Source organism: Durio zibethinus, chromosome 26 (genome assembly GCF_047325235.1).
Source record: "Durio zibethinus cultivar Kanyao isolate XHJ-2024 chromosome 26, ASM4732523v1, whole genome shotgun sequence".
NCBI lineage: Eukaryota > Viridiplantae > Streptophyta > Magnoliopsida > Malvales > Malvaceae > Durio > Durio zibethinus.
Window position 1 is genome coordinate 9,849,905 of NC_143187.1, and position 9,202 is coordinate 9,859,106.

Sequence of the window (9,202 nt, forward strand, 5' to 3'; positions counted from 1 at the left end):
TATAATAGTAATATCTTTCAATTAAACTTATATAATATTGTGTAAGTTGATTACCATTGACTTCCTATTTTTCAAGGAAAATTTCACGTAAAAATAAATTGATGAAGTCCGTAAAGAATGGTATGATTACGTATCCATTTTTGGTAAACCTTAATGTTGGATGACCAAATTGGTTGTAAATATATACAAACACTTCAATTTTTTTGGTACAGGTACTATGATTGTGTATTTGTTAATTTTTATTGGTTTATATTTGTTTAAATTAAAACCAATCCCTAGTTGTTTTATTTAAATAGTATGATGACCAATATCCTATATCATTTGCATTCTAAAAGTGAAATGTGATCATTTTAGGGTAAATTGTTCATCTTAATACTGAATTGAATTTCAAATCATTTCATGACAAATACATTCCACCAAACATTTATATTTATACAAATATGAAATTAATAAATCCAAATTGTTATATCATTCACACAATTATGATTTTTTTTGTTAAATACAAATACAAAAATAGTAAAAACAAATATTTATTTCATTCACACAAGTATGATATCTTATCTAAATAAATAAATGTATAACATGCCACACAATTTACATATCTATAACCTTTTCCTGCCTTAATTAAATAAAGATGTTTTAAAAATATTATATGAATTTGTAGACAAAATGTAGCGCGTTCTACATGTGTACAAGAAAAAAAAAGTCAAACAATGGGTGATATGTATTACATTCGTTTACTATTTTTTAATGTAATTACTTCTAAATACAGGTGGCTAAGTAAAGAAAAACTCAACTTTGTGATTTTCTTTCAACATATACTCACCTGCAGCGATCATTTCATCAGACGTGAAAACATCGAGTTACATTATTTTGTTAAAAAGTGACATTCTTCTATCACTACTTTTGACTTCTTTTTGGAAGAAACTGAAATGACATTCATCACATTCACAACCCTATCATTTGAAGCTCCAAGTTTGCCTATTTGATCAACCAATTCAGCAATTGGTCTGTCTTTGCACCTAGAATGCTTCTTGTTTGACAACGTATTAGCATTGTTTAGAGCAGCTAAACCAATTTCTTTTTATTCATCTCCTCTCTCAGTATTTCTTTTAGTATAGATATCAAACTCTGGAGAAAAGCATCCTTAGTAGCATTTAATAATTCAATAGCATCGGCTGTTGTTTTGGCTCTTTGACTAGTTGCTCTATCGAATATGAAAATCACTTTAAAATCATCAAAGAAAGGGAAAAGTCTGTTCTTTAACCCTTTAACATGTGGCTATGTTTGCCAAAAGTTCAAGCAAATACGAATCAAGTAAAAAGAATAAAAAAATAAATAAGTAAGGCAAGCCATAGTGTAATATTAAAATACTTACCTGAACCCATTTATCAAAAACTTTTTTCTTAACTATGATACCTTTTTCTTGATCATTTCACCCAAATTTACTAAAATTTTTTATATCACAAATTGCATGATATTATCTTTTGAGTAACTTAACCCTAGACTCGATATGAGGGGTGACTTTAAGTTGTGAAGTAGTAATTAGTTGCTCCGACATTCGTTCAAGATAACTTAAATATCCAACGCAAAATGTCATATTATCCACTCTCCATCTAAGATCATCTGCCAAAAAATATAGGCATTGAACCAGATAGGAATCCTTTTTCCTTATCTAAGAATGATTACCTACCCCTAAACTTTTGGTTTTTCTTCTAAGAAGGTCTCATACGGATTGCGAAGGATTAGCACGCAATGAAGACATGTTCAATTCCTAATCACATGGTTAAACATTATGCAACAATATCAATATAGTAAATCAAAAACCTATCAAGGGAATGAATTACACAAATGCACATGAAAAAAAACATATGTACTCAAAATTATAATATACACTGGACACTTAATAATAAAAAATTTTAGATAAACATATATTCAACATGGATATAAACCAAATTATACACTTAACCATATGGTACATAAATCAAATAAATGTCGCAAACATTATATCATACAAAAAAATTCTATAATGTTTTTATCTCTGGGATTGTAATCAATGGGTGAACATCTCATTAGTTAGATTATCTCTAAACTAAGTTCAAGAATCAAATGGCTCAAAATGCATAATCAAATATTGATGTTCAGATTCATCTGGTTGGTTAATACTTCCTTTAGTAACATCACCTTCAATATAGTCAATTACCATCTCAAACCTAATAAAATTATGGAGAAGACAACAAGAATAAATGATTATACACTATGTCTTTATTGAATAAAAAGACTTCTCCTTTAAAAATTTTCATTTAGCTTTCAATATATCAAAATATCTTTTGATACAATTTCTTGCTTAAAACGTTTCATATTGAAATATTTTTGCGAGGTCGTCAGTTAGAGTTTTGCCCTACAATCACTAAGATGGTATCATTGACCTCCATAAAATGCCAAGAAACCTTCTCCATTTGTGTATTCGATATATCATAAATAGTAATTACCTTTTACAGTGGAACACCATTAATAATATAAAAAAAAAGTGTTTCATTATAAACATAAAATGAATATAATAAAAATAATACCTTGTGGGATCCTCAACCCATTCTTGCATGTAATAACATTGCTTAGGACTTTGCCATTTACTATGAACCTTCCCATCTAGGGATGGTAAATTAACCCAAAACTGTCAAGTTTTGACTCGACCCAATCATCTAGGGTCGAATTTTTTTTTTGAAAAAAAGGTTTCGGGTTGGGTCAGTTTTATTAATGGCAAATTTGGATAAGAGTTGAATTTATATGAAACCTAACCCCGACTCGACTTGAGATATTTATCAAAATACCCTTGATATATATATATATATGTAATGTTTTTAGGGTTTTTCATTTCTTTCTGCCTCCTTATCTAACTCTAACCTTTATCTCTTTAAACTTTCTCATCTACCTAACCCATCTCATTTCTTCCTATAATAGTTTTCATCCATTCCCTTCATTTATTTCAACAAAAAAAGCATTCAGGTCAGAAAGAAGAAAGTCAAGCTTTCAAGGCATTTATAGATCTAGTTTTCTTTAACCTTACAATTTTTCTTTTTTAAAAACCCTAAATCTTTGAACCATCATATATGTTTTTTTTTTCTTTTTTTATTTATATAAAAAATTCAATTTCGTTTTTGGTTGCATTAATTAAGCAAATTTTTTTGTCGAATTGGTAATTATTTTTTCCTATTATTTTTCACTTTTTGGAGGTTTTAATTTTCTAAAAATTTAAGAAGATTGTTTTAAGTAAAATTTTTTTCCCTTTTCCTTTTTACTTACTTGGTTGCTAAGAAAATAAAAATAGACGATACAAAACAAAAAAAGGGAGATTAAAAAGATTAAATAATTAATTTTTGACATGCAAGTTGTTTTTTTCTTAAAAATAGAATAAAATTAAAATTTGACGAGTGACTATTGAATGTGCCTTTTTTTTAGTTGAAAAATATATATATTTTTTAATTTGAGTAGATATTTGTGTCCAAAGACCTATCTTAAGAAAAATTTGGAGTTTCTTCAATCTCATAATATTCGACTTTTCAAGTTGGGGATTGAAAGAAAATTATATTTTTTCCTACGATTTCTTTTTTGTTTTTATGAAAATTTTTTTAAAAAATTTTCATATACTAATCAATATTAGTATATACTTGTTGAATTTAAGTTGTTTGCATATTTGAATATATGAAGTTGAATCCTTGCCAGTTTAATACAACTTTGTGTCAAAAGAATTTTTAGAATTACTAAAATATCATGAGATTTTTAGGTCACTATTAGTGAAAAGGATTTAAGTTCAAAGTTTGACTATATAACATATTGAAATTTGGTCAAGAATATAATTATTTAGTTATTAAACTTATTAGATGATAGCAATTCAGCAACCTATTGGTCAAGAAAAATGTTGCGTGTACAATATTAATACATCATAAATGATTGTAGAAAATTAATTATAACTTATATTAAAATTGAAGACAGCTTAAAGCTAAATGTGGATATATATATTTATCATTAAATGAACATTTGATTCCCAATAGCTTATTCGGGTATTTTTTTGCTTATATTATTATTTTTTACCATCGTTTGTATTTACAGAAGCCTTCTGTTGTTAGTCTTAAGGATGCCATCAAAAGGGCTCTTAAGATCTTAATTGGTATTGATTCATAAACCATGGAATTGACTCATTTAGTTTTATTTTTTTTTTACCAGCACGTCCTAGCTTTATGGATTTCTAAGATATTTTTATTGTTTGTTTATATATGTAAAAAATTATCATGTTTTGATATATTGCAAACGTGGAAAGGTAATAGTTTAAATTCAGCTATTTTTTGTGCTTCCTTCTCTGTATAAATGTTAGCTTAACTTGTGAAACTTATAAACGAGTGTTTGCTTGTTGATGTTATATGTGTATGGTACATTTGAATGGTTGGGCATGGGTTTTTTTTACAGGTTTAGGTTGGCTGATAAGATATTCTTATAAATGATCAATTTGCATGAATTATATAGCTTTTAAGTTGAATTAATGAAAGTTATATGGAAATAATTGTCCCTTTGGCATAGTTTTTAGTTGGTTTTATTGAGAGAAAAAGATAAGTTATATAAAAAGTAGCCTTTGTTTTGTTAGGATTTCTATCCCTTTTCAACAAATCTATTGCTTCTACCCACCCAACAGCTTCTTTCCTAAAAATTTCATCTAAAAAAATGGAGTTACCACTCACCATAACCTTCAATAGTTAGTTCTCTCTTTCTTTCTCATAAATTTTTTTAAAATGTCCTTTATTTAAAGTTTACCTACAAATTGAATTTCAAAAAATTTTATAAAAAATAAACCACTTTTAATTTGGCTCAAAGTCACCTACTTTTCTTAGATGCAGTTGGTTCTCTTGTTTATATAAAGAGACCCGGCTAGTTCGGCATTTGTCAACTTCACTTTGCTAACAATAAACTTCAAAAAAAAGTTCACAAAAGACATCAGTCTTTATGAAAATACAGATGTCACGGGTCGATACTTAAGTTCTGAACTCGCACGACTTCGAGACCCAGGCATTCACCCTTTTGATGTCCCAGATCAGCCTACTTGTCACGGTTCACACCTTTGTGAGGTATTATCCACTCTGACCCCCTGACCTCACGATTTTATCTTACAAAAGGCATCTTATAAGGCAGAGGTAGTGTGAACCTTTTTATACCACAGTGACCCTCATATTATGTTCGATGTGAGATTCAAGACTCTCTTTTAGGTTCGTGACATTCTCCTGCATCCAACATCGTGACGCCCTTGTCACGGAGGCTGGTCACCCTACCTACCTCCTTTGAGGTGTTTGGCGTGGATCAAATGGTTTAGGGCTGGCTCTAATACCACTTGTCACAGGTCGATACTTAAGCTTCAAACTCGCATGACTCCGAGACCCGGGCATTCACTCTTTCGACATCCCATATCAGCCTACCTGCCACGGTTCACACCCTTGTGAGGTATTGTCCGTTCTGGTCCTCTGACCTTACGGTTTTATCTTACAAAAGGTGCCTCACAAGGTAGAGATGGTGTGAACCCTTTTATACCCCAGTGACCCTCTTATTATGTTCGATGTGGAATTCAAAACTCCTCTTTAGGTCCGTGACACAAAAACGACCCTACCCTACCTTACCCTGCCCTATTTGCTTGTATTAAAAACTAAAAAATTTTCATTTTGTTCCTTAATTTTGGTCTTTGTTATGCAAAATATGACTAGGTTTTGATGCCTTTAAAAAAATTATGTGAATAATGTTGTATTCGTAAACCAGTATTTGTGAATATGTTATTAAGAGCCTTAAGTCCGTCTAAGAGAAAAAAAGATAGTGGGTTCTACAATGATGCATCTTTTCAAACCAAAGAAAAGACAACTCATAAACCAGCCTTACTGACCGACTGAGGCTTGACCAAAGATTACTAGATTCCCTTGTGGAGTAATGTTCTCTATAATGCCAAGGTTGATGAAAGTCATCTTTCACGCCTAGATAGAAAATGACATGTAGGTAGTAGGTTTTGAAAAATAAAGAGATAAGTAGCGTTTGTCTAAAAAATTTTAAAATACAACATTATCTTGAAATTTCAATTAATGATTAGTTAGGTGCATATACTAATTTCATGTTTAAATTAATATATATTATATTTTGTATTTATGATAACAAAAAAAATAGAAAGAAAGAAAGTTGGTTGCAATCACATGTCAAATATATATGTGTATTCTAGTTTTTTAAAAAAAAAGGCATTATCTTACCAAAAAGACATGATAAGCTTTCTTATTTGACTAAAGGTGCATGCTAAGTATAAATGAAGACATTACTAGTAAAAAGATAAATGAAGATAACTTGTTTCATATGCTAATTAGCTTTTTTATTTGACTAAAGGTGCATGCTAAACCAATAACCTAAAAGTGCAAGCTAAGTTGTACATGGTAGGATAATCACTTTTTTTTTTTTTTTATAGAATGAACTTTTCTAATTTTTTTTTTTATACTTAGATTCTAAGTTTGTTTTTCAATTGTTTCAATAGAGTTATTTGTTAACAAACCTTTCTATTTTGGTTTTATATAGTTAATTTATTCAGTTGCTTTATTTGTTAATGTCATAATGTATAAATCCATAGACGTACTGCTAGACATGGATGAAAGAGAGTCACCACTAATCTTTTTTGTTAGGTGTGATTGGTCACTTGATTGAATCTGATCTACAAAATAAATGTTAGGTTTAGGAGTTAATTATGCATAAAAAAGGTTATAGCACCCTCATAACGTCCATCCAAGGATGATATTAGTTTTGATTTTAAATTATCTAAGCCTTGATCATTTTTATGATTTACCAAATAACTTAATATAAAAAAATTAACCATAAAATTGTCCTAATAGTTTGGTAACAATTTAGGATAATTTTCTCATCTCAGGAGTATTCATGGAGATTAGTATCTCATTCTGAAGAGGCTCCATTGTCGGATTTATTAATCTTTATTCCATAAAGAAAACAATAAAGCTCTCAATTTTTATGTTTTTATTATTTTGAAAACATTATTTACAAAGATTTTTTTGAATGACTTTTTTTTTAATTATTTTTTCCTTCTTTTAGAAATACCAATGGTAGAAATAATTCTCTTTTTTGTTTTTTTCTTTTTTTAAAAAATAAAACCAAAAAATAATTAAAAAAATGGGTTAAAAAAGTAAAATAAAATAAAATAAAATCAAGAAATAAAAATAAAATAAAAAAACCAAAACCTATGATTGGATCGGGTCAGAGCACGGGTCAATACGTCGGTCGTTGAGTTTACGCGTGGATCCTGGCTATTTCAAAACGACGTCATGCTGAACTAGTATATATGGCACCTCTCGGCGTTTTTTCCTCAAAAATCCTAGTGCCTCTCTCTCTAGCCAAAAAATCTCTACCTTCTCTTTAAAAAATTCGTCGATAAATTTAACCAAAGACTGATAATCTCACAAATTTTTGAGGATGTCATCGAAAAATTCAATTGAAAATTGAAAAACCTATCAATTTTTGAAAAACATGTCAAATTCTAAAAATCTTGCCAAAATCTCGTCGAAAACTTCAACCTTCATCGAAAATTTTATGTTTTTTCAAAAAAATAAAAAAACCCAAAAATTTTTTTAAAAAAATCTAAAAAAGTTTAAAAAAATCCCAGATAGCTCTAAACCTTCCCCGAACCTTCTATAACTTTAAATTCACCATTTGAAACCCAAAATCACCCAAAAACTATGAATTAAACCTTAAATCCCAACTTTCGAATCCCAGAAACCTTTATTGCCAAATTTTTCTAGACCTTTTTTCAAAAAAATTTTCTGTGAATTTTTTTGTAGAAATTAGTCTAATTTATAGGCAGCCTTAAGAATGATTTTAGGAAATAGATAGAATCAATCCCAAGCTTGAATCTTGGGATTGCATTCTGTCCATACAAGATTTTAGTTCTAAAATTTTAGCAATCATTGATTAAATTCGACCAAGGGATTTTGATCATGATTCACTCTTTTTGTGCATGTATGGATTGAAACAGAAAAGGAAGGCAGTAAAGGAAAAAAAATTAAAAAAAAATAATAATAATAATAATACTAATGTGATATAATATAATCAACTTAAAAAAAATCTAATTGGACCTGGGCAAGGATGAGCCTAATTGGGACTAGACGCCAATGGATCTAATCGAGCTCGAATGTTAATGTGCTTGATCAGGCTCGAACACAAGTGGGCTCAGTTGGGCCTAAACTTTAATGGACCTACTTGGGCCCGAACATAAGTATGTGTCTACAGTTAATATCAATAATAATAACTCTAATTTTTTTTTATGAATGAAGTTAAAATGTCTAATTTGAGAGATAATTTGTGTTCTTTGATACCTTCTGCTTCTACCTCACATCAATCGCCAATTCAGCAAACTTTCATTCTAACATTTGATGAAAATGCAACTCCATCATTAAGTATGACTAACGAGGGTGCTGAAGTTGATGATAGTGGGTATAACTCAAGTAAGCTAAAATCAAAAGTATGAAAACATTTTAAAAAAATGAAGATCAATAATGAATGAAAGGCAATATGTAATTATTGTAAAAAAAACCTTAATGGTGCTTCTAAGAATGAGACAAGTAATTTATGTGAGCATTCAAAGAAGTCAACAAGCGATTTCAAATGGATATTTGTTAATAAGTGTTGGTAGCTAATTAAAAGAAAGCAGATGAAAAAGTAACATTAAAAATTTTTTTCTTTGATCAAAGTGTCACAAGGAGGGAGCTTGCCAATATAATAATCATGCACGAATATCCTTTATCAATGGTTGATCATGTGAAATTCAAAAAGTATTTTTACAGTTTCTAACTTTTGTTTGCTATGCCTTCTCAAAATACTATAAAGAGTGATATTTTAAAGATTTTCAAAAAGAAAAAGGCAAAAACAATATTCAAGTTGGAAGCTAATGAAGGAAGAATTGCTATCACAATTGATATTTAGACTGCTGATCACCAAAAAAGAGAATACATGGATGTCACTGCTTATTACATCGATAATTAATGAAACTTACAAAAATGCATCATCATGTATATTTTATTACATTATCTTATTTTGTTAGTATTCATTTTTTTATTAAGTAATTCTTATTATTGAATTAATTATTAAATTAGTATAAATAATTTATTATTTAATTAGATTTGAATAT